Genomic DNA, 26,064 nt, shown 5'->3' with positions numbered 1-26,064 from the left:
GCCCTGCTGAGCCAAGAGAGATTTGTAGTATTTTTCCACCTAGCACTTCTTTGCAGAAACCTCTACAAGTTTGGAGCTGGACACCAGAGAAGGGGCGTCGGGGACTGAAAGCGTGGAGAATGACTGCTTCAGGATGTGGTTATGCTATTATTTATTCCTCTGTGATGATTTTCTGGCAAGGCTTTGCATATCTTAGCCTCTGGACAGAGTTGCACATATCAGAAACAACACCAAAACAAACTGTTTTAACACCCACACTTACAGGAAACTTTACCCCAGGGGCTCCAAGTGCTTCTAACAGAACAAGAAGGCCTGCTGTGTGCAGCTCTGTCCTTGGCAGCCGTGGTTGTCAGCCCTGAGCACAATTTATTGTGTCTTCTTTGAATCACTTTTGGCCTAGAATGAAGCATCCACCAAAGAGACCTCACTCAAAGCAGCTAATGGTGCCCACGGCAGGAGAGTTCCCACCAAAAGGCAAAGCCCCCTCACTGCTGGGAGCCCCAAAACCCAGCAGCGGCACCCCCTGTTACCATCCTGAGTCAAAATTGCAGCTGGAGTCTGATGGGTACAGTAAATGCCATTGGCTTGGGGACAGTTTGAAGCCTGGAATGAAGAGACATCAGAAGACGTGTGTGGAAGAACAGCAGAACTCACATTTATATGAGTCTCAGCTTAAGCCCCCCTAGACAATTAGCTCTTTGCATGCCTTTTCTCATATAATTCCAGAAAACAATTCTATTCTTATTTCATAAGCTAGGGAAAGAAGGCTTAGAAAGTTTAAGCAATTCTCCCAGGGTCATGTTATTCAGTCAATTGGAAGCACTGGGGTTTCAACCCAGGCCTACCTGGCCTTTTTTCCACTGTCTCCTGTGGCCTGCAGAAGCTTGACATGCATTGATAGTCCTTTTGCCTCCAAATGTATTCCAAAAAGATCCAGTGCACTTTCTGGGATGTTTGTCTGCTTCTAATGATTGAACCTCGTCTCCATTCCTTCCCTCAAGCTTCCTTGTCTCAATCTGAGAACAGGAGGAAGGTTAAGGGATAATGGAAGTCCAGGCTTGTTTCACACAAGAATTGTAGTGCATGATTGACATATGTTTGCTGTATTGTTTAAGGATGTTCGATTCGACTCTGTAAACTAAGAAAAACAGACCAATGAGGATAGAGGAAATTAAGAGACGTAAGCGGCTGGTGAGACACATTAAACACAGATAAAGTAAGTTGAGCACGAGTACTGGTGGTACGTGGGAAAGACGAAATATTCAGAGTTACACTAAGACACTAAGGTACTCAGAATTCACCAGGCCTGAAGTTGGCCATTCATTGGGAACACCTATTTTGGCTCTACCAATTTTCTGCCTACAGCACACAGGTAAAAGCCAGCAGGCCAACTGGCAAGCTACAGCTGTGACCAAGCAAACTTGTCTGTTTGTCTCGTAAAAGCAAGTCTGTGTTTGCCTCAAGCCCCTTCCAGACGCCCTTGTTCATTATGAATTCTGGTCCACCTCATAACCCCAGCAGGGAAGGCTGGTGTGTCAGAGAAACCAACAGAGAGTGAGAGACAGAAGAAGCAACAGAGACAGAGACAGAGAGAGACTATAGGCATTGCCTAATACAGGATTCAAGGAGTATGGTCCTTTTACCCTGTTTCTACCCACCTTTGGTGTGTCAATCATCCGTCTCTTCCCCCTTGTTTCTCATTGTGTGTTTATTAAACCACATGATTCAAACATCTTAATCTGGCACTTGAGTCTTTATGTTCCTGACCACTGCGGTAGGTGACATGGTCATACACTTGGAGGGTACCATTGCATCAAGGTGATTTCCCACTTAACACATGACCTCCAAGAGTCAACTTATCTTTAGCATTTTGTGGTTCTTAATCTTCAAAACATAGGAAATCCTGGTGGAATGATTCAATGGCAAAGAAAAGCAAGTAAACCCAGGAAGATTGATGTGATTTTTTTCTAAAAAGACAATACTAATGAATTACTTCCTGAATGTAATCATACCATTGGAATTTGTATTCATTTATTTAAAAATCCATTCTGTGTTCTTTGGACTCAGCCTGTCAGTAGGCACTCTTACTGAAAGTCCTTTCACCCTTGTGGAAGCTATGTGAATATTATACTGACTTTGTAAGTTTCTCACAACAGATGTGAGTCTTCCTATTTTACCAATGAATAAACTGTGCTCAAGCTGATAGAGAGAATTGCTTAAGGCTAGATTGCTACCAAAAAATGAGTCCAGACCTAGAATCCTAAATAAATATTCTATTATACCACATATACATTGAAACGTATATAGATTCCTGTCCACCTGTGAATTGAAAGATAGGGAAGGAAAAATAGGGAAGAAACAGAAATAAGGTGGATGGTAATGAATGACTTAATATTTTTATTTTACATATATGGTACATACAGTACCCTTTGCTGAAGGCCTATTGTGTACCCAGTAATATTATATGTGTCTTATCCACACTACCTCTTTTCCTTGAAGTGCCAGGAGATGTTATCATTCTCAGTTCATAATTAATGAAAGGCAGATTTAGAGATGTTCCTTCTATAACATGCCTAATCACAAGTAGAAAACCCAGATTTCCGACGTAGGTCAGCTGACCCTAAGTCTTGCTTTCTGAGATGCAATAATTATAATGTTCATCATTGCCAATTGAGAATCCATAAACTTTTTGAGTATTTTCTATGTGCTGGGCAGTGTTAAGCATTCTACTTGAACCATCTCCATTTTCCTCGGAGAGTGTCATTAACAAAATGTCTCTTTCCCAAAAGAATGGAAAGTTTACGTGTTAAACTATAAATGCAGGGCTTTAAACTTTAAAATATGCAATGGAGAATGCTCAAAATACCCTATCAAGATGGGGACTGTCTTTAATCTTTGGCGTTGCCTTCTAATCACTTCCAAAAGGAGGATAAAAAGAGGAGACTCTAAACCCAGCGGTCAGGACTTGTCTTGGGAGAATTAATTGTGGAAAAGAGTACAAATGATCAAGAGGACCAAATGCAACCTGTGCACCTTATTTGGATTCAGATCCTAAGAAACTAAACATAAAAAGACATTGAATAAGGACTGGGTATTAAATAACATTAACAAAGTATTTGGATTGTGTTTTGTAAGGTATGATAACGTTCCTGTGAATATATAATAATATATAATAAAATATCCTTATTTTTGTAAGGCATATATCCATTCTACTTTTATGTGTGTTCCAATTTTTTTGTAATAAAAGGAAAATGATTTGTTGGGGTTTAGAGAGGAGGGGGTGGGAGAAGAGAGAGCAGAATGAAATGATCTGGAGGGAAAATGTTGGGGGCACCTAGAAAGGCAGGGAAAAGGATGAAAACAAGAAATAAACTCCCTGGGGTGAAGGGGCTTAGTCTAGAGTGGAGTCAGAGAATGGGAATGAGGTAAGTAAAGCTTCAGCCCTGTGAATCCAAGGATCCACATAAGCAGCAATACTAACCAAAAAAATAAAGAGGACGAATTAGAGCCCAAATAAGAATGAGTCAAGGAATGGAAGACTAATTGAACATCTAGCATGCAAATCACTGTGTGTGCATGTGATTTTGTGATTTATAAGAAATATATATTTGGTCTTCATCCCCATTTCTGGCACTAAGCTCCTAAAACCCTTGGAATTTATGTTAATGAGGTGACTTTTGAAAAGCCTTTAGGTAGCCTAAGGATGGGAGCTGGTTGCCAGGGGAAACTTAGAGGATTGGAACTTTCAGCCTCACCCCTCAACTTGGGGTTGGAGGAGGAGCTGGAGATTGAGGTCAACCACCAATGGCCAATGATTTAATCAACCATGGTTTGTAATGAAGGTATTGCTAAGTCCCAAAAGGATGGGCTTTTTAGAGCTTCTGGGTTGGTAAACACACAGGTGCCTGGGAGAATGGTGCTCTCGGAAAGAACACGGAAGCTCCAGGCCCTTTCTCCATACCTTGTCTTATGCATCTCTTCCATCTGGTTGTTCCTGAGTTATATCCTTTTACAATAAACTGGTAATCTAGGAAGTAAGATGTTTCTCTGAGTTCTGTGAGATGCCCTAGTAAATTCATCAAACCCAAGGAAGAGGTCATGGAAACCTCCATTGTATAACTGGTTGGTCAGAAGCCCAGATGATAACCTAGGTTTGCAATTGGCATCTGACATGGGGGGCAATCTTGTACGACTGAGCCCTTAATCTGGGGGATCTGATGCTATCTCTGAGTAGATAGTGTCAGAATTGAGTTGAATCGTAAGACACCCAGCCGGTGTCGGAGAATTGCTTGGTGGTGTGGAAAAAAAAAAACAAAAAACACACATCATCATGCATCACCACACTTCTTCCTCATGGACCCGAATGACAGATGAGAACGCTGAGGCACAGGGAGCTGAAGACCTTTGCCTGAGGTTCCATGAGTCACAGAGGGTTGTTGATGGGTAAGGAGGAGAGTGGAGAAGCCTACTGGACAAGGATCCAATGGAACTTCCATGAAAGCAACACCAAGTTTTTGCATCAATCTTCATTTGAAAATAGGGTTCTGTAGCTTAAAAAGACACAAAAATCCAAAACTGAGAGAATTAAAGCTGAATATATTAGCTTGAAAAACTTAACCCAAACATTAATGTAAACTTAAAGGACAGTCAGAGATGAGAATGCCCAAAAGGTGACTTTCAAATTGTCTAAACTTGTGTCAGATTCAACCTCACTGCAGTTATCCCAAAGATTTCACCCACAACTGCATGCAATTTGTACCCAGAAATTCCCTCACACTGTAGTAGTTTGGGTATGAACTTGAAATTGCTCGAGGAGGGGGGGTGGTTGGGGAAGAGGCAAGAAGAAGGGGGCAAGAAGAGAAAAGGTAACTTAATTGGGCAAAGCTGAGGCCCTGCAGTGAGTTCTTTGAAGAAGATGCCAAACCAAACTGCTGCCGCGCTAGAACAGCCATCATATGCAAAATGGCCTTTTAATGGGGGGCAGGGTGTATTTCCCAGCTTTGTCTTCTCCACTAGGGAAACGATTCATACACGTTCCTTGAGCCAGATGCAGAGTTCTGCACTGAGGTTCCTCCTGTAAGTTTTCAGTGAATGTGATTAGCATCCCATCTGCTACAAAGCTACAAAGTTCCCAGAAACTGTGCAGTGAAAAAATAATAATAATAATAAGGTTGGGTTCATGTCTGGCTGAACCCTTTGCTCACTGTGTGGCCTTGGGCCAGTCAGATGACCTGCTTGTGTCCTGATAGTCAAACCAGCTGGAAAATTGAGTAAGAGACAACGGCCTCCTTGCAAAACAGATGCTACAGCTGAGTTGCACACTTGTTTTTTTTAGTAAATAAATTGGAGGTCAAGGAAAGGAGGGAGTGGTGAGTTGTTTTGAATATTCAGGAGCAGCTCCAAGCTGAGGAACAGATTAGAACCTCCTTCCAGAATGATCACCAGGTCTCCTATGGTCAACCTGGTCTCCCACCTCTGCAAACACTGCTGGATCACAGGTGGCCTCTCTTTAGACAACTTAACCCTTGACACGAAGGTCCTCAGGGATCATATTTGTTAAAATATCACCTCATTGAAGCTGTCCTGGTGCCTAGTGAAGATTGCAAGCCCCCTTCCCCCGGCACTCCCTGTTTTCCTCCCATGTTTATTTTGGCCAGCACCTTCCTTGTTACCTAGCATCTAATGTGATGACTTATTTATGTTTTCTACCCCCGACTAGAATGTAAGCTCCTCCAGGGAAGCGACTTTAGTCCATTTCATTCACTGCTGTGTCCCCAGTGCCAGAGACAGTCCCAGTAACTCGCCCGTTTTCTCTGGGCTGGAAAGCTGGGAAGATTGTCATAGTTAAGGGAAGCGGCTAGTATGCTTATTAAACAATTGGTCTAGTCAATCTTTAAGGAAGTAGAGTGCATCCCATCAGATGTTCTCAGTGTGATGGGGTGAGATTACAGGACAAATGCTCCTGACATCATAGTAACAGATTCACCGGAGGTGTGATTGCTCATACCCCCGGTTTCTGGGACCAGAAACTGCACTCTTACAGCTTTGTTCCTGCCTCCCTGCCTCCAGGCTCACCATGCTCCAATCCACCTCCAACCTCCTACCAGCAGGATCCAAGTCCGACCCTATGGTTCCCCCCAGAGCTGCTCATTGCCAGCATGATAAACTCCAGACCACGTTAGGGTCTTCTTGATCTGTGCTCGATCCACCTTTCCTGCCCTCCTTCCCACCTCCATCATACCTTACCTGCCGGCCACACTCTCCCCACCTCTACCCCTTGCAGTTTGCTGGATGCGCCATGCTCTCCAAGTCTTCAAACATTTTCTCTGCTCTTCCCTGCCTGAAACTCCTTTCTCAACTGGCCGACAACTACTGGCTTACCCCATCGTGCTCCAACACCAGCTCCTGCCTGAATCCTTCCCTGTTGATTGCTCCCCACCCACCTCCCGCACAGGTCCCTCTTGCATCTTAGGAGAACCACTGTGATACTGTGCTACACTGCATTATGACCACTTGGATGTTTCTCTTCCCTACTAAACGACTGTGGTCTCAGGACAAAAATAGAGTCTTATTTATCTCCATGCCTAGCTCAGGGCTGGGCATATGTGCTGGCACTCTGCAACTAGCAAATGAATAAAAAATAAAATCAGGTTTTTTTTCTCAGGTTTAACAGTTCCCTGGTTTCCTTCACCTTCATAGATCATTTTAATATTTCAAATAGGTAATGAAAACCTGATCAAATGCTGAAAAATAGCTCTTCTGTCAGAGGTTCCATCCTGTGTGACAGTCTGTTATTCCCAGACAGTTAAGATTAGGAGTGTTAAAGGATAAACCAGGGCAACTAAAAAGTTCAAGTTTATTTGAGCAAAAATGGATTCCAGTCGGGCAACACCAAACCAGAAGTGGTTAGGAGCACTCCCGGGACAGAAGCTAGAGAAAAGACTCAGAGAAAGTACAGAAACAAAGAAAGGAAGTGATTTGATTGGCTATAGCTTGAATCCTAGTTGGCTGCTTGTGATCGATTGTCCTTAGTGTTTGATCTGTTTGATCTTGTAAACCTGAGGCATTTACAGGCTTAGATTTGGGCTTGCTTATGTAGGCTGCCATGGGATTAGAGACGCCTCAGTCTAATGGTTCCTGTGCCAACTACAAATTGGCACTTGCCATCTGCTTCTACAAGGACTAAGTCACAAACTGCTGCAGCCGCTGACCTTCAACACCCCCCTGAAAGGCATTCAAGATGGAGAGCAGGAATGAGGCCCTCTGTGCTCCGGGAAAAACTGGCAGAACAGGGCTTTAGATAGTTAGATATTTTCAGGAGAAGATTTTATGAGCCCAAGTCTTGCATCTCCTCATATCTAGAAAAGCACTGAAATCATTAACGGTGACATCTGCTCCTCATGACTCGCAGCAAGCCTCTGCCAAAATGTGTGCTCGACTGCAGGACCCCCCTCACTGAAATCATGTATAACACTGAGCAGCCTCCCTACCTCTTTGGAGCAGTTTCTAGGGCTATCTGAGATGCTGTCTCCCGGGCTATAATCCTCATTTTGCCCCAAATAAAACTTAACTCACAACTCTCACATTGTGCATTTTTTTCAGTCAACACTTGTTTAATTAATTTAACAGAGGTCTGAGTTTCTTTAGCTTAAAGGGCTAAATCAAGCAGGTGCTTACAACCAAGGTGTATTGCTGGAAAGCTCAAGTGTCTAGGTAGAAGAGGAGGGCAGGCAAAGGTGGATAGTGGAAGAGAGAGAAGGAAACTGACCGAGTACAACAGCCCAGGGGAAATCAAGGGCCTGAGTTGGGTGTGATTCAGCCCCTCCCAGCTTCATACCTTTGCAAAGTTCCTGATGGCTATTGGGCCTCTTGGTGGCTTCTGAAGATTTTCCCAGAAACCCCCAGAAGGATAAAAAAAAACCCTGTCTGAGAGCAGGAGAAACCTGAGAGAAGTTGCATAATTATCTTCCACCTGCATTGAGAATTGGCCCCTCTGGGCTCTCACAGAACACCATGTAATGCTGAGCCATGAACTTTTCTTGAATCTTTCAAGTATCTACAAGATTCTCGAAGACTCTATTTTCACACCTCAAAGTATACATATTGCAACACAATTTTAAGAGCTGGTTTTTGTTTCCAGAAAAATAGATGCTGAGGGGAAATATACTTTCAAAAATTAATTTTTTTCAAGGTGGGTGGCAAGAACAATCTAAAAACAAAATTTGCCTTTTAAATTGAAACATGCCAAAGAAGTACTTGCTTTTCCGCCCTCCGGTCTTGGGGCTCACTCATTTCCTTCTCACTGTCAGGGAAGAATCAGCCATAGAAACACAGACATTGCTATTCAAAGCCCATCCTTTTCTTTTAGAACTTATCTTTGACAGGAGACCATGCAAGTTTCTGACTGGGGGAAGCTGACAGTGGCAGAAAGTGGATTCAGAAGAGCACTAGTTGCCTCAAGGACTTAGGCTGGGGACCTTTGTCTTGTCAGCCTGCCAAACCTTCCCCATTCCTTGCCCTCACTCTCTCCTCCCAAACCTGCTGCCACTCAAATTATTAAACCATTGTCTTTTCCTGCCACTGCTTTCGCCCTGTGTGGCTCAAGTCTAAGCTTGCTTCTTAAACAATGGGTCCAAGTGCCATGTGGGTAGGGACTGTGTGCTTTTTATTCAACCATGCATTGGCCCCAGCTCCCAGCCAGCACCTGGAGCAGAGCAGGCATTCAAGAAGTGTTTGCTGAAAAATAAAAGCTATGCTATATGGTTTTCTTTGTGATTCTTGATCCCACTGCTACATTTTCAGGCCAAGAAGAGGTAGCCCAACACCCCAAGCCTGTATTCTTCAAAATGCCTTTACAATTGTTATTTTCCAATTGACTGTGAAAAAGAATAAACTCCCGTGACCAGGAAGACAGAAAGAGAACTCGTTTACATGGCCCCAGGCTCAGCAAACCCACTGGTAGAGATGCAACAACTCACAAATGCCCATCCCAGGGAGGCTGGTGGAGGAAGGATTATTGTTAACTTAGTCATCTTCTTTATTCAAGGTGGTGGCTTTGCTTGGGCTTGTTTTGACCCATTGATCTTCCCTACAGATCGTATCTCTTACTTTGAAAACAATCATGTTTTCAATCTTCTTTTACCTATTCACCTCCTTCTTTTTAAAGATTTTAATTTTTAGATTCTTTTTCCTATCTAACACAACATTGCAAATCAACTGTACTCCAGTATAAAATAAAAATTAAATTTAAAAAAGGCTTTAATTAGTTTACACCAAAGTTTTCAATATTCACAAGTCTTCTTTAGGTCCTGTAATCAAAATCCTTCATAGGTCTTTGTATTCGTTTTCTTAGGCTGCTGTAACAAAGTACCACAGACTTGGTGGCTTAAACAACAAAAATATAATCTCTCACAGTTCTGGAGGCTGGAAGTCTGATTGCAAGGGTTGGTTCTTTCTGAGGCCTCTTTCCCTGGCACGAGGACAGCAGCCTTCTCCCTGTGTCTTCACACTGCCTTCCCTCTATACACATCTGTCTCTGTGTCCAAATTTCCCCTTTTCATAAAGACATCAGTCACATTGCCTTAGGGCCTAAAGACCTTATCTCTAAATAAGGTCATACTCAGAGGTACTAAGGGTGAGGATTTCAACATATTTGTGGGGAGCAGACACATTTCAACCTATAACAGTCTTTCTGTACTATTTGAAGCACCCATAGTGAGAGTTTGCTGGACAATATAAAGAAACTGTTTTTTTCCCCATAATTCTGAAAATTAACTCATTACAGAGATCACCAACCCCTTTAGCTCCAACTTCCAAACAAACAAAAATAATAAATAAACAAATGAGGACTACATCTCCAAAAGTCTAACTGCCCTCTGAAGCAACCCAATCCTACCTGCTGAACTTTCCCACTCCTGATGGATCAATAACACTTTCTCCTTGCTGCTACATTATTGGACCCAATTTCTCTAAGTCAGGCTTATGAGCTTAAAGTAAACCAGTGGCCTTGACTCTTACTAGGTAAATCCAACCAAAGAGGAATAATTACTTGCCCAAGGTCAGTAAGTTAGGTATGAATTGTAGTATGCAGCCTATGAAGCCAGAAAAAAAAAGCAAGCCTATCCCAAGAGTCCACACAGAGAGCAGCTGACACATCACAACTGGGCTGAGAGGCAAGAGCCAAGCTGAGGGGGTAAGCTAAGTTCGAAGGTCATAGAAAGTTACCAACAAATGACAGGCAGGATTCCGAGATCAGAGTCAAACTTCAACCTTTGCTGGGAGAGAGGTTTGAAAAGGAGCTCTGGGGACATCCAAGGCCTCCCTGCTAGCCAGCTCAGGCTACTGTAAAAGGCAAATGGAATGTGTTTTTCAGTGGGTTCCAGTGGTCCTCTTAAAGGCATATATATTTAAAGTAAACAAATTTTATGTGTAAAGCTCAATGAATTTTTTTCATAAGTATAATGCTGAGTAAGCACTACCTAAAACATGACTCAGGACATTCCCGGCACCCACAAGGCTCCCTCATGCCTGTCTCAGTGACTACCTACTCCCTGGAAATAATCACCATTCTTTTTTTGTTGTTGTTGTATGATTTGTTTATTATAAACTATCATCTTGAATCAAATTATAACATGTAAATTGAGATTTCCTTGTCACTAAGAAAATAAACCAACATTCTGCTGATGTTTGTTTTTCTGTATGGACTCCTAAATGCCTGCTCTTAAATTCTGTCAAATTCTGAATTCTCTAGCTCTTAAAAAAGCAGCATTCTTATTCCCATCACCATGGATTAGTTTTGCCTGTCCTTGAACCTCATGTAAATGAAATCACACAGAATATAGTTTTCCGTGTCTGGTTTCTTTTGCTCATTTTCATGTCTGTGAGATTCACCTATGTTTCTCTGCATACAACAATAGCTTGTTTTTATTTTTGTGGTGTACTCCATATACCACAATTTATCTGTCTGTTCTACTGTTGGTGGATATTTGGGTTGTTTTCAATTGGAGATATCATGCATAAGGTCAATTTGAACATTCTTATGCCTGTCACATATATACTCATTCCTTTTAGTTATATTACTAAGAGTGGAATTACTGTCAAAGGATACAAGCATATGTCATTTTAGTGAGTACCACCAAACAGTTTTACAAAGCAATAGTGCCCACTTACACTCCCATCATCAGTGTCTGAGAGTCCCAGTTTGAGCTATAATCCTGGGTGCAAGTTCCCCTCAATATCTCTGTGTGTAAACTGGGGAGTCTGTCTAAGAAGAGAAACTTGCAATGTCAAAAAGACTCAACATGTAGCTATTTTCTGACCAATGCGCTAGTCCCTCCTGCTAGAAGACTGGATGGAGGACGGTTAGTTGGATATACTAATAGGGAAGCATGAGCTAAGAAAACAGCAAATAGATATAAAGTTGGACTCTGCTGGCCAGAGTGTTGGACCCAGGCTAACACCATCTATAGTGATGGTCCCTCTGCCAGGTTCTTCTTAATGTTGGCTGGCCCCCTCGTTACCACTCAGCTTAAATGGACTTAAGGACCAGAAGGGCTGACCTGGAGTCAACTGGGTGCTGTCCACAAATACTGATGGCTTTGGATACCTTCTCCTGGGGAAATCCTATAGAGGCAAACATTTCTTAGAAGTCCTTCTACTTCATCAGTACTTGGCCGTGTAGCAGCCAGCCACAAGGAAATTGCACATGTCTGGTAAGAAATATCACAGCTCTGTGGAGGAAGTGCTAGGAAAATAGTAATGATGCTCTTGAATCTTTCTGGCAACCAACACATCTGCACACACAGGGGGAAGATGTGCCTTTCACATCTATTAAGATATCAAATGAAAGATAAAAAGCAAGACTGAAGCCGCTAGTCTAAATAACCTTGCTGAACCCTCAAAGATCACTCAGAAGACACTTGAAGACATTGTAAATGGCTTCTTCCAAAATACTAAAGCTCCCTAAAAAAAACAGGGTAGCAGGAGAACACATTTAACAGTGTGTTCTTTAATAGTGTAAAGACTAAGAAGAAAACACTGACTGTATCTAATATTTTCCACATTTGTTATCCTTTGCTCTTCAGAATGGCATTTTTAGTTGAGCAGGGCTAGTCTTATTATTATCAAACTGCCTTCACAAACCAAAAGGACTGTTTCCTGATAAAAATTAATCCTAAAGTAGAATGTGTAGATTTCATAAAATTGAAACGTCTCCATTATTATAGAAACGTTAGAGGCTAACTTTTTAAAATTTATTTTAAAAATCAAAATGAGAGATTGACCAAAGGAATATCTGCATGCATTTAAATGCAGGTGTTCTTGAATATAGGCAGCAATACTTTGACATTTCACAAGGTCTTTCCAGAAATTCAAGATGTTCACCTTAGATTGAACCAATAAACATGAACAGTAATCTAATTTAAGAGAGAGAGAGTATTTTGACCTTTTAGACAGCTGGTAAAATTCTGCAGTGCTGTATAGACTTCTAGATACTTTGAACAGAGGCATTTTACTCTGACAAGAGCTGTTTTTCCAGAAGAATTCATTAAAAACTTTCTGCCTTTCAAAAATCTGCATTTCTATTTCGAGACTGGGAAAGGTGTTTTTTTTCAAAACTTTCAAGTGTTTCCATGTGGGTTCAAGTTCAGGTGCAGAATCTGTAAGGGAGCAGGAAGGTCTCTGCTTTCTCTGTACTAGAAAGAATTACAGGCAGAAAATACCTGATCTTCAACAAGATGTGTGTGGGTATCTTGAACTGGCCTCAAAGGGTCTTTCCAGCTTGGCTAACATTACAGAAATATCTATGGCTTTGGTCTTTATCGTAGTCCTTTTGTTAGAATTATTTACCGCTGCAAAGTCAGCAAAGCTTATGTCACCAGCAGCCCAATTCAATCACTGAATACAAATAAGGAGCCTTCCGCCCAAGGGCCAGAGGGGAAGCCCTCTTCCCCATTTACAGAGGAGCAGAGTCACAGACAGTCTGAAGTTTTGATGCTCAGCGTTGATTTATGTCTCATGATTCAAGAAAATGAACTGACCTAAGAATTCTTGTCTCATTCAGTTGACAACGCCAACTGCGTTTGGAAGAAATGGCAGTCATAACGACCACCCTCCTCACATTAAAAAAAAAAGTTCTTCTTCCTCTGCATGGGTCAACCCAAGACCATTTCAGCCATTATTCCCTCATTATTGCTTATATCTAAGGATAACCTTGCAGCTGAACAAAACCCATAGGGCAATTACATTTCGAGCTTCTCTTGGAATCTAGACTCCACGGTAACCCTACACCTCATGCTCCTGACCTCCTAGGGAGGAATTGGTGTCCTCTGCTTCCAGAGGAAGTGAATTATGCCCCCAAGACCCTGGGTCACAGCTGACATTCCATTCTGTTTGTGGGCAAAATGGTTCCTTTTTTCATCATTTTGCTATTGACACCAGTAGGCAGTGATTTCATTGACCTGAAAGTGAAGTCACCGGAACTGTCTTTTTCAGAAGAAAAGATTATTGAAAACATGTCTAAATTATGGTCAGTAAAGAGATGCCTGGCATGTTGCTGATTGCCTGCAACTCTTTTTCAGTAAGTGGCCTCACTTCCTATTAAAGATTTCATCAAGATGTTTGCCAGAATACGCTCCACATATTTGAACTATATATTCTTAGAGAGATTTTTTTTAATCCCTCAACTCCCCAGTCTGAGGGAAATGGAATTAAAGGGATTGTCCTTGAAGTGAGGTCTAATATCCCATCTATATATCTCATGTTTAGACCTTGAACACTGGCAATGGCTTCAGAGGGTTGACTTTTATTCCTGTCTCCAAAAGACAACATTTTGAGAGTGTTGGGCAAGTTACTCTCTCTCTCCATATCTGTAATCAAAAAAAAAAAGAAAAAAAAAAGGAATGTAGAAAAATTGTCCTAGGCTCCCATAAAGTGGAGGTATTTGTGATTGTTTTAGAGTAAAAAGATTAAGTCACAGTGCAAGTGGGTACAGGGTTTCTCTTTAGGGTGATGAAAATGTTCTAGAATTATGTGTTCACAATTCTGTGAATGTGCTAAGAACCATGGAAGTTATATGGTATGTGAATCACATCTCAGTAAAGTTGTATTAACAAAAAGAATTAAGTCACGATAGTTTGTCATACAACTATTTTTAAGAGTTAAACAATGCAAGCAACCACTTTCACAATATCACTACAGTTTGGGAAGAAAATATTTGGAAAGATAATAACAGCAATTTGACTACCTCAGCAATAATCTTTCAAAAATGTTCACCGAAACAAAGAATAAAATTTATATGGGTACATAATTATGTAACACTAGATTGCTATAGTATTATTGTGATTTTATTTAGCCACGCCTACATGCTCACTATAATCTAGGCGAGAAAGTTACCCTTTGTGTTAATGAGGTCAGTATCTGCCCATGAGACCCGGATGTGAAGGATCAGCCACTGTCCCTTTTGGGTGAAAGGAGTCATTGCACGTGGTATATGTCCCTGCGCCATCATCAGGGAGACTCAAAACATGACTTAACTCTGCACTGGCTCCATCATATATGGAAGATGGGGAAGTAAACTGGCCCAACGCTTTAAGAAAGGAAAATAGGAGAGGGTGTGGAGAAAAGGGAGCCCTGCTACACTGTCGGTGGGAATGTAAATTGGTGTAGTCACTATGAAAAACTGTATGGAGATTCCTGAAAAAGCTAAAAATAAGAGTTACCATATGATCCAGCAATCCCGCTCCTGGGCATATACCTAAACAAAACCAGAATTTGAAAAAATTACATGCACCTAGATGTTCATTGCAGCACTATTCACAAGAGCTAAGACATGGAAGCAACCTAAATGTCCATCGACAGATGAATGGATAAAGAAGATGTGGTACATATAAACAATGGAACACTACTCAACCATAAAAAGGAATGAAATAATGCCATTTGCAGCAACATAGATGGACCTAAAGATTATCTTACTAAGTGAAATAAGTCAGAGAAAGAAAAATACCATATGATATCGCTGATATGTGGAATCTAAAATAGGACACAAATGAACATATCTACAAAACAGAAACAGACTCACAAACATAGAGAACAGACTTGTGGTTGCCAAGGGGGAGGAGGGTGGAGGAGAGAAGGATTGGGTGTTTGGGATTAGCAGATGCAAACTAGTATATATAGGATGGATAAACAACAAGGTCCTACTGTATAGCACAAGGAACTGTATTCAATATCCTGTGATAAACCATAATGGAAAAGAGTATGAAAAAGAATATATACATGTATAACTGAATCACTGCTGTACAGCAGAAATTAACACAACATTGTAAATCATCTATACATCAATAAAATATAAAAAAATAAAAAGAACAATGATATCTACAAAAAAGAAAGGAAAATGGCAATAGGTATAAAAATTCTAACAATATCATATCCTTTAGACTGTTGTCACACTTGTAGAAACCTATCCCAATGAAATAAAGCAAAGAACTATGACCAGAAATGTCCATTCAGCATCACTGCTGGTACACAGACTTTAGAAAACAACCTAAGTATGTATATACGTATGTACGTATAGATATGTATTTGGGAAAATTGTGGAAATCCACTTTAAGGTGTATTATGCAGCTATGATAATTTTTATTATGTTAAAAGAAAAGATAAAGAGCAACCGCATATGTACTATCATCACAACACTTTTAAGGATACAGTGTGATGGTTTTCAAGATATGCCCACAGACCCTTTGCTGTGTCTTCCTTTTGAGGAAGGGAGCTTAATTTTCCTTCTTTTGAATGTGAGTGCAATTTAATGACTTGCTTCTAGTGAACAGAATATGGTAGAAGTGATAGAATGTTAATTCTTAAGATTGACTGCAGTTTCCGTGTCGGGGTTCAGTCTCTCCCTCCCTCTCTTTCCCTCTCTGATCACTTGGTCTGGAGGAAACCATGACGAAAGGCAGCCCTGCAAAGAGGGAAGGCACCTGCCCTGAGGAGACACTGAGGCAGACTATGGAGAGGCCCAGGTGATGAGAAATCAATAGAGGCCAACCAGCAACCACGGGAGGGCGCTCAGAAGAGCATCCTTCCCCAGACAAACCTTGAGATGACCTTCACCCCGGCCAAAAACTTGATGGCAACATCACCACGGACAGACTGTCAAATCACCCACCTAAAATGTTCTGGGAGGCTCGACCCAGAAAAAATCTGTGAAATAATAGTGTTTGTTGTTTTAAGCCACTAAATTGAGGATAAACCCTTACGCAGAAAAGATAACTGATACATATAATACAGAAAAAAAATTACAGGAAAATATACCAAAATGCAAACAGAGGCATAGTAGTCAGATGACAAAGCATTTTCCTCCTTTTGTCTCTCTTTTCAAATAATCTCTAATTAAAAGTATTCATTACAGCCTTCTTGAAAAATATTTTAGTTCCTTTATTCCACAGACAGCCATTTAACTTTTCCCCAAACCCTAAGTATCTGAAGGATGTGAACTTTATTCTGGTTCAGAGACACATATGAAGTGGGGGAGGAAAGTGACCAACGCTTTAAGACATAGCAGCTCAGAACACAGGCATCGACGCATATGCTGTTACATACTGTTCCTTTTTAAAGATGCTTCTGACTCAGCAAGAGCAAGGCAATCATTGAAAGGTTTTTCTGGTTGTTTTAGAGTTTATCTTGACACACCCCTGTTCTGTTATCCAGCGTTTTTTGACAGACAATGTGGATTTGTAAGAAGTCCATTTATTAGCCTGGTGACCTTGGGTATTTAACCTCTCTGTACCTCTGTTTCCTCGTGTGTAAAATGGTGATAACTGTACCTTTCTCGTAGAGTGGTTGTGAGAATCAAATGAAATAAAACATGCAAAGCACCTCATAAAGGGTCTGACCCATAAGGGCTTTGCAGAAGTAGCTATTATCATTAAGAACATTAAGAGGACCGTAAACTATCTGAGCCATTAGTTTGATGGGTAAGCCACGGGCTAAGGAATGACAGCAGGTTCTGTAACGATATGTCCAACCAAGCCAGGTTCACTGAGTTTTCGGGTACCTCGACCCCATCACAGTGCCTTTTTCAAGGAAAGTTATTCTGATGACTTGCTCCTAAAGCTAATTTGTCACGACAGGAAAATAATTACATGGACCAAAGCTTGTGTCCATTTCCATCTGCCTTGATAGGATTTTTTAAAAATCTTTTAAATTATGAATATTTATTTTGATCCCATTTAAAGTCTATCTCTGAACTTAGGAGGGTGGGATTCCAGCTCTTCCAAAGCCAAGAAGCATGATCAATCAGGTACTGAACCTGTAGGAAAGAAGCAACTGGATGAGGGTGCTCACTGGGTTTGCAGGCCACCTGGGCTAATTATTCTTTTTTTTTTTTTTTTTGGCTGTGTTGGGTCTCCGTTGCTGCGCGCGGGCTTTCTCTAGTTGTGGCGAGCGGGGGCTACTCTTTGTTGCGGTGCGGGGGCTTCTCATTGGGGTGCCTTCTCTTGCTGTGGAGCACGGGCTCTAGGCACACAGGCTTCAGTAGTTGTGGTGCGCGGGTTCAGTAGTTGTGGCTTGCAGGCTCTAGAGCACAGGCTCAGTAGTTGTGGCGCACGGGCTTAGTTGCTCCGCAGCATGTGGGATCTTCCCGGACCAGGGCTTGAACCTGTGTCCCCTGCATTGGCAGGCGAATTCCTAACCACTGCGCCACCAGGGAAGCCCTGGGCTAATTATTCTTAAGCACCAATTTGCATTTAATCTCAGCTTGAATCATTTCACTCCAAAGGTGGTGTGTGCGAATAATAAGGCATTTAGCCCCATTCATCTCTCAGGTCAAAGGACCTTTGCAGTTTTTAATTAAAGACATAAAAGAGGTGAAAGTGTGTGAACCTGGCTTAAAACAGGGACTGTGTATTGTCAAGGAATCAGCAAATGCTCCTTTTACTCAGAAATCAAACATGTTCGGGCTACACAGAGAGAACCAATCATAATCGTAATGGCGTGACCAGGAAGATGGGCTTCAGTTTTCACTGGGGCATACCCAAGAAAGACATCCAACACATAGAGCAGTGACAGAATCTCACAATTGCTTTGGGGAGCTATGCCTTCTGTGCCCCCCAGAAGACTAGTGCTCTGAGCCCAGTGGGTGTTAAATTTTGAAACTCCCCAATAAAGGAAAATGAAAAAAATCTAAACTTCTAAACAAAGTACACATTATTTGGGGAGGTATAACCAACTGACCTGATCATTAAGGGAGATAGTATTGCTATTACTGGAGTTAATTCAGTTCATTGACTAGACTTAGCTCTAAGCAAAACAGAGGACAAGAGAGCATGCTGGAAAGAAAAATTGCCTCAGGGATCAGGTAATCCAGGTTCTAGCCCTGTTTCTATCATTTACCAGAAGTGTGACATTAGTTAATTCTCTCACTAAGTCTGCTGGAAAAATGATGAACTGGGCCCAAAGCTTGTGGCTATTTCCATTTGCCTTGATTTATTTTAAAAATCCTCAAATTTGGGATGTTTATTTTGTCCCTAACTAAAATCGATCTCTAAATTTAGGAGGGTATGATTCCTGCTATTAGCTCCGTTCTATGTAAAATGAAAGGGTTGGACTAGTCCAGTGGTACTTAATTAAGAATAGGAATCAGAATTTCCTGAAAATATTGTCCAGTCTCAAGACAGATGTTATTCAGAATATCACGATCTAGCACTTCTGGGGCTGGGGTCTTAGCACCTGTTTCTTGAAAACTCTCTCCAGGGGATTCTGATGTGGTAAGAACGAAAAGGAGGATGAGCTCTGAGTGCCATCCATGTGCAGTATCCTATGAGTCTATCTCTCCTGCCCATAAAAGTCCTCAGTGCCTCACTTCACTTCTTCCCAGGTTGGTCCTGGGACCCGCAAATCAAGATGAACTTCACCAGTTATAGAGAAGGCGGCTTTCTTAAAGCAGGGTCAGGTAAGTGTCTGACATTACCCTAAAGATGTTAAGTCTGAACACGAACAAATTGATGTCATAGAGAATTCTTTCTGTGTGTAAACACACACATACACACACACACACACACACACGTACACATGCGCGCACACACACACACACACACACCCAGAGTTGCTGGGCAAAATCCCTCCATTTCCCAACATTGTTCTGATGCTCAGCTCCTGGTCAATTATAAGATCCAATGTCCTGTTCCACTGTGATTAGGGACCTAGGACAGGAAGACAACATGTGAACAATTACTGAGCACCCAAACATTACAGGAGCTACTTCTTTCCATCATCGATAAAACCCTCTGAGTGGTCCCTATTTAACATACAAGGAAAGTAACAAGAGAATGATGGTGCCATTTAACCAAAGGAAATAGTTACTGCTACGAAAACAAAGAACGTGGATGTGAAATGTTGAGCTCGGCTCTCCTTTTCATACAACAGGTCTGCAGGCAGGAAGAAATGCCAGGGACAGACCGACCAGCAGAGAGAAGTCTGGGAGTCTCACACCTTGGTTCTTAACACATCAATCTTACTTGTTCCTTTTGGAATGAATGTTAGCTATGCACCCCTCCATGGGGAAGGAACCTGAGACTCCCAAGTAATCAAGCCTGGAGAGGCTATTATTTTTGAAAATAAAGAGAGTCACAGTGTTTGTTCAAGAATACAAAGAGGCACATGACCTTGAAACCCTCTAAAGGGGTCACAACTACTGTGGACTCCACAGGCATGTGACACGTTCATGCACTCAGGACGCCACACTCAGAAGGCCCCGTGTTTGGCTCAATGCTCTACTATCTCTGTCTTTGAAATCCTGAATACTTTTTACACATGGGCCCTGCATTCTCATTTGCACTGGGCCCGACAAAGTGCGTATCTGGTTCAGTGGAATAGAGCACCAAGGATATCTTCCGCTAGATGAGACTTTTACTTTCAGAGCACGTGGCATAGTTGTGTGGCCTGTGGAGGTGCTGATTTCATCATTAGCAGGTTGGTCTCCAGTCCAAGGCCTGGGTCGCCAAGGCTGAGAGGAAACGTGACCTCCTGAGACGTGAGGGACCAGCTGCTGAGACCTGAAGGCTCCAGCTCTCCCCTGGTGTTCACTGGATCAGCCAAGGCAGCCAGCACTGGCCTGAAAAATTGACTGGCTACTGGAAGGGAACCTGCTAACGTTACTACCTGGAATGGAACCGGGCAGAGACTAACACCAGGGTCAGACGAGAGCTATTTTCTTCTCCTCGGCCAAACTGACTCCCATCAGTAGCATTCTCCAGCATGACTCTCTCCACAAAGCCCCCACGGCCCTGAGTGCTAACCAGCAAAGCACTGGAAAGCAAAGGTGGTTTGGTGTGAAGGGAGGAGAGTGGGACGAGGATGTCAGATGCCAGGGTTCAGAGTTGGGATGAAGGGGGCCAAGCCAGGGACTCTGGAAAAGTCTCACCTCACTCCAGCTATTTATCCAAGGTGCCCTTGCTTGTCTCACAGCGGTGGGCTATAGGTGGAAGGAGGGCTCATTCTTTCCTCCTCTCCACTTAGGAAAAGTCTAAATATGAAACACAAATGTGGAGTCAAATCTGAGGAGAGCAGAAAGAAGAATGGGCTGAGTTTGAGAAAACTGGATTCCGAGAGAATCAGGGCTTCAAGAGGAGGTACGGGAGTGGCGAGGGGGTCAGAGGCAACAGCAAGAAAGAGCAAGAACGAGATGGTCACGTGACCCAAGGGAAGGAGGGTTGAAATAACACCCTGATCAGGCAATCCGAGCAAGAAAACTGAAAGTTGCAGAAGAGCACAGCTTCTGGGGGATGCTTCCCCTCACAGCTACCATATTGGTGGGCTCCATCACAGGGCCTGGCACTAGACCTGTGCTCCCAGCAGGATACCCCATGGCTAGTATCCAGCACACACCTACCCCTGAACTGCTACACCGCCCTCCTTGCTTCTCTTCTCTGGAAGCCTGAAACCAGCACCCATGGCAAGGCCTTTCAACAGCTGAAGCACAACAAGCCACCAGCTCTGGCATTCCTTCTTTCCTTCACTCATTTCTTCAACAATGTCATTGGAGATGAAAATATGGACAAGACAGACAAGATCCCAGCTCACATGGAGCTTAAAATCTAACTGGGGAAAAAGTGCAAAGAATAAATAAACAAGACATTGCCTAAAGGGGTAAGTGATACAGAAAATAAACCAAAGTGATGCAATAAAGTGATGCAGGGGTGGAGGTTGGGTGAGTGTAGGGATGAGAGTTGTCAAAAGGTCACCCTTGGGAGGTGGCAGGCTAAAGCCTAAGAGTCAAATATATGAGCAAATCCAAGGCAGAGCGCTCCAGGCAGAAAGGATCATAGGTGCAAAGACCCTGGGGCAAGAACAAGCTTCCTATGTCCCAGGAAGAAAGAGGACCAGCACTGCTGGAGGACGGAGAGAAGGGAGCCATCTGTGGATGCAGGCCAGATAAAATAAAGGCTTGGGTCCCCAGGACATCCAAAACAGCTATCTTCCTATACCTGAAAGACCATCTCCCAGAGAAGGCTTTACCTACTCCTTTTGCAGGACCAAGTAAGTATCAATCATAAAGTGCTGTGCACATTGCCCCCTCCAAGGAAGTGAAGAGCCAGGCAATATCTACGCATCTGACCGCCTCCTGAGCTGTTGTGTTCCTCACTCCTTTCAGCAGCACCTGCTCCAGCCAGGCATCTCCCAATCACTCGACAGGTGCCTTCTCATTTAATACTTTCAGAAGTCTTAGGAGATGGGTGGTGCTTTCCCATTTTACAGACAAGAACACTGAGGCTTAAATAGGTTGAGTTACAGATCAAAACCACACAGCCCTCCGAGTAGCAGAGTCAACGTTCTATCATCCAAGCAAGTTTGTAGCTACAAAGCTCTTGTTCTTTCTGCCCAGCCACAAGCTTTGACCCCGCACCCTAATGATCCCACTCCCCTCCCTCGCTCTGATCAAGCCATTCCACCTCCCAACGTTGGCCTCTGGCAACACACTGGCAATGACGAGGTTCCTCCCCATCCCCAGTGCCTTTTCAGATCCAAGTGCCTTAAAGCAACTGAAGAATGGTTGGAGACAAAACAATGATTTTTAATCCACTTTGAAACTCACTTTCCTTTCATCTTTCATTACCCAAACTGGATCAATAACCTAATACAATTGCTGATGTGGTTTTCAGAAGACGTAGTTCTTTCTTAGCATTTACACCTACCAAAATGCATCATTTGTCTGTCAATCAGTCTGCCTTGATGAGGGATCATATCTCCCTCACCACTGTGGTTCCAACCCAAGTATGTTTCCTGAAGATTGATGGAAGGAAAACTCACCATCCTCCATATGAGGCGCTACCTGGCCAGGTGCTTATGATCTGGAATAAAGTAAGCTACCTGTGGTGATACATACATGTAATGGGCAAGGATGCAGATACATATATGTAATGAGTGGGGATGTAGGAGCCTCATTCTAAGATGGGATTTGTTGTCCTCATCACAATACTCCAGTTTATTTGGTGTCCTACAGTTTGAATCCTAAGGTTTAGCAGCTGCAATGAAAGAGAAAGTGCAATTCTTGGACTCAACACACACGAGCTCACGTTCCTGCTCTGCCACTCCCTAGCTTGGTGACAACATCCAAGTCTCTTTGATGCACTGAGCCTTAATTCTCACCTGCAAATAGTACCAGCTACCGTCTTTGGGCCAATGCTATGAGCCACATTCCAGGCTAGATTCTATACACTACGTCTAATCTTTATAAAAACTCTCATAGGTGAATGTGTTATTTTGCCCCCATTTTAAACATTAAGAAACTGAGTCTCTAATGATAAGAACTTTTAAGATTTACTCTCTCAGCAACTTTCAAATATGCAATATAGGATTATTAGCTATAGTCACCATGCTGTATATGACATCCCAAGGACTTATTTATTTACAACTGGAGGCTTGTACCTTTTGACCACCTTCACCCATCTGGCCTACCCCTCACCCCCTGCTTCATTTTGCAACATATTCAAATAATGAATCATTATGTTGTACACCTGGAACTAATATAATGTAATATGTCAGTTATACCTCAATAAAATAAATAAGTAAAAGTAAAAGTAAAAAAAAATTAAATTAAAAAAGAAACTTGAGGGGCTTCCCTGGTGGCACAGTGGTTGAGAGTCTGCCTGCCAATGCAGGGGACACGGGTTCGAGCCCTGGTCTGGGAGGATCCCACATTCCACGGAGCGGCTGGGCCCGTGAGCCACAATTACTGAGCCTGCGCGTCTGGAGCCTGTGCTCCGCAACACGAGAGGCCGCGATAGTGAGAGGCCCACGCACCGTGATGAGGAGTGGCCCCCACTTGCCGCAACTAGAGAAAGCCCTCGCACAGAAATGAAGAACTAACACAGCCATAAATAAATAAATTAATTAATTAATTAAAATTTATAAAAAAGGAACTTGAGTCTCCAAGAGAAGAAGTAACTTACGAAAGGTCACATATTTAAAAGGTAATGAGAAGTCACAGATGTAGAAAACAAACTTATGGTTACCAGGGGAGAAGGGGGAAGGAGGGAGGGATAAACTGAGAGATTGGGACTGACACATACACACTACTATATATAAAATAGATAACTAATAAGGACCTACTGTATAGCACAGGGAACTCTACTTAGTACTCTATAATGGCCTATATGGGAAAAGAATCTAAAAAAGGGTGAATATATGAATATGTATAACTGATTCACTTTGCTGTATACCTGAAACTAACACAACATTGTAAATCAACTGTATTCCAATAAAAATTTTTTTTAAAAAATGAATTATTTGAAGGTCAGGTCTTGCATTAACAAATTGAGAATTAAATAGTGCTGTTTCTTTCACAGCAGGCTCACTGTTTTACTTTATATTCAGGTATTGTAAGAGAAATTTAAATAAAACTCCAACTGGAGGGCTACATGTAAAAGAATGAAATTAGAACACTCCCTAACACCATACACAAAAATAAACTCAAAATGCATTAAAGACCTAAATGTAAGGCCGGACACTATAAAACTCTTAGAGGAAAACATAGGCAGAACACTCTCTGACATAAATCGTAGCAAGACCTTTTTCAATCCACCTCCTAGAGTAATGAAGATTAAAACAAAAATAAACAAATGAGACCTAATGAAACTTAAAAGCTTTTGCACAGCAAAGGAAACCATAAACAAGATGAAAAGACAACCCTCAGAATGGGAGAAAATATTTGCAAACGAAGCAACTGACAAGGGATTAATCTCCAAAATATACAAGCAGCTCATGCAGCTCAATATCAAAAAAACAAACAACCCAGTCCAAGAATGGGCAGAAGACCTAAATGGATATTTCTCCAAAGAAGACATACAGATGGCCAAGAGGCACATGAAAAGCTGCTCAACATCACTAATTATTAGAGAAATGCAAATTAAAACTACAATGAGGTATCACCTCACATGGGTCAGAAAGGCCATCATCAAAAAATGTACAAACAATAAATGCTGGAGAGGGTGTGGAGAAAAGGGAACGTTCCGACACTGTTGGTGGGAATGTAATCTGGCACAGCCACCATGGAGAACAGTGTGGAGATTCCTTAAAAAACTGAAAATAGAGTTACCATATGATCCAGCAATACCACTCCTGGACATATATCTAGAGAAAACCATAATTCAAAAAAGATACATGCACCCCAATGTTCATTGCAGTACTATTTACAATAGCCAGGATATGGAAGCAACCTAAATGTCCATCAACAGAGGAATGGATAAAGAAGATGTAGGACATATATACAATGGAATATTACTCAGCCATAAAAAAGAATGAAATCATGCCATTTGTAGCAACATGGATGGACCTAGAGATTGTCACACTGAGTGAAGTAAGTCAGACAAAGACAAATATCATGTGATATCACTTATATATGCAATCTTAAAAAAAAGGCTACAAATGAACTTATCTACATACCAGAAATAGAGTTACAGATGTAGAAAATAAACTTATGGTTACCGAAGGGAAGAGGGTAGGGGGAGGGATAAATTGGAAGATTGGGACTGACACATACACACTACTATATATAAAATAGATAACTAATAAGGACCTACTGTATAGCACAGGGAACTCTATTCAATACTCTGTAATGGCCTATATGGGAAAAGAATCTAAAAAAGAGTACATATATGCATAGGTATAACAGATTCATTCTGCTGTACACCTGAAACTAACACAACAGTAAAACTCAACTCTACCCCAATAAATTTTTTAAATAAATAAATAAATAAAACTCCAAACAATGTCAAGAAATAAAAATAAAAAAATAAAAGGTAAATGAGGCAAGTTTCAAATTAGGGTCAGTTTCCCTCCAAAGGCCAACCTCCTTGTGCTCAAATTCACAGCCTCCCTTATAAAGCGCCTGCCTGTGCCTGTTCTGAGGAAACATGAGTGCACAGAGCAGAGGCAGAAAGAATGGCAGTAAAGGAGCCAGAGGAGGCCTGCGTGGTCCTCTGGGGCCAAGCCCTGTGAAATTGATCCCCAGGCGTGGGCCCAGCCTGCATGCAGGCCTCACCTGCGTGTGGCCCACATCCGGCTACCGGCCCAAACTGGCAGTGTCAGCACTCTCACCGTGCAGGCTCCCAGGCCTTTAAAAGCTGTTCTTCTGCAAGAAACACAAACACCCTTCCTCAGACATGGCTGGCTAGACAGACGGTCCCAGGATTCAGTGTAAGCAAGACACCAGTGGGTACAGCTAGAGTGCCAGCTCATGCTGTAGCAGCCTTGCCAGACAGATAAACTGCTCTGCCTCTGGTTCATCTTAATTTAGAATTCATTATGTCTCCCATTCCATGAAAGATAAACCAATAGCTGCCCTTGACAGCTGTTTTCTTCGGGGTCATTCTTTCTATCCGCCCAGATACTCTTTCTTTGGGGATTTGAGCAATGTAATGTTAGTCCTATCAATTTCATTCAATCCTTCCAGGGTAGTCTACAGGGACTGGGGAGGCAGCCAAGCTGAGTGCCCTTAACTGTTTGTGCACTGTGCAAGTCCGAGACGGAGGGAAAGAAGGATCTAGAAAGAAGGTTCCCAAAAAAGAAAAA

The 26,064-nt window shown here is 42.2% G+C and overlaps 1 long non-coding RNA gene across 1 annotated transcript in view; it reads right to left on the bottom strand.

The window, feature by feature from the left end:
• Nucleotides 1–25,737, bottom strand: part of LOC132360339 (uncharacterized) — a 42,063-nt gene extending 16,326 nt beyond the window's left edge. The window contains exon 1 of the long non-coding RNA XR_009501077.1: nucleotides 25,535–25,737. This is a non-coding gene — a long non-coding RNA (uncharacterized LOC132360339). The remainder of the gene's footprint in view (nucleotides 1–25,534) is intronic.
• Nucleotides 25,738–26,064: the final 327 nt, after the last annotated feature.

Source organism: Balaenoptera ricei, chromosome 2 (genome assembly GCF_028023285.1).
Source record: "Balaenoptera ricei isolate mBalRic1 chromosome 2, mBalRic1.hap2, whole genome shotgun sequence".
Classification (NCBI taxonomy): Eukaryota; Metazoa; Chordata; class Mammalia; order Artiodactyla; family Balaenopteridae; genus Balaenoptera; species Balaenoptera ricei.
This window is presented reverse-complemented; position numbering and strand designations above follow the sequence as displayed.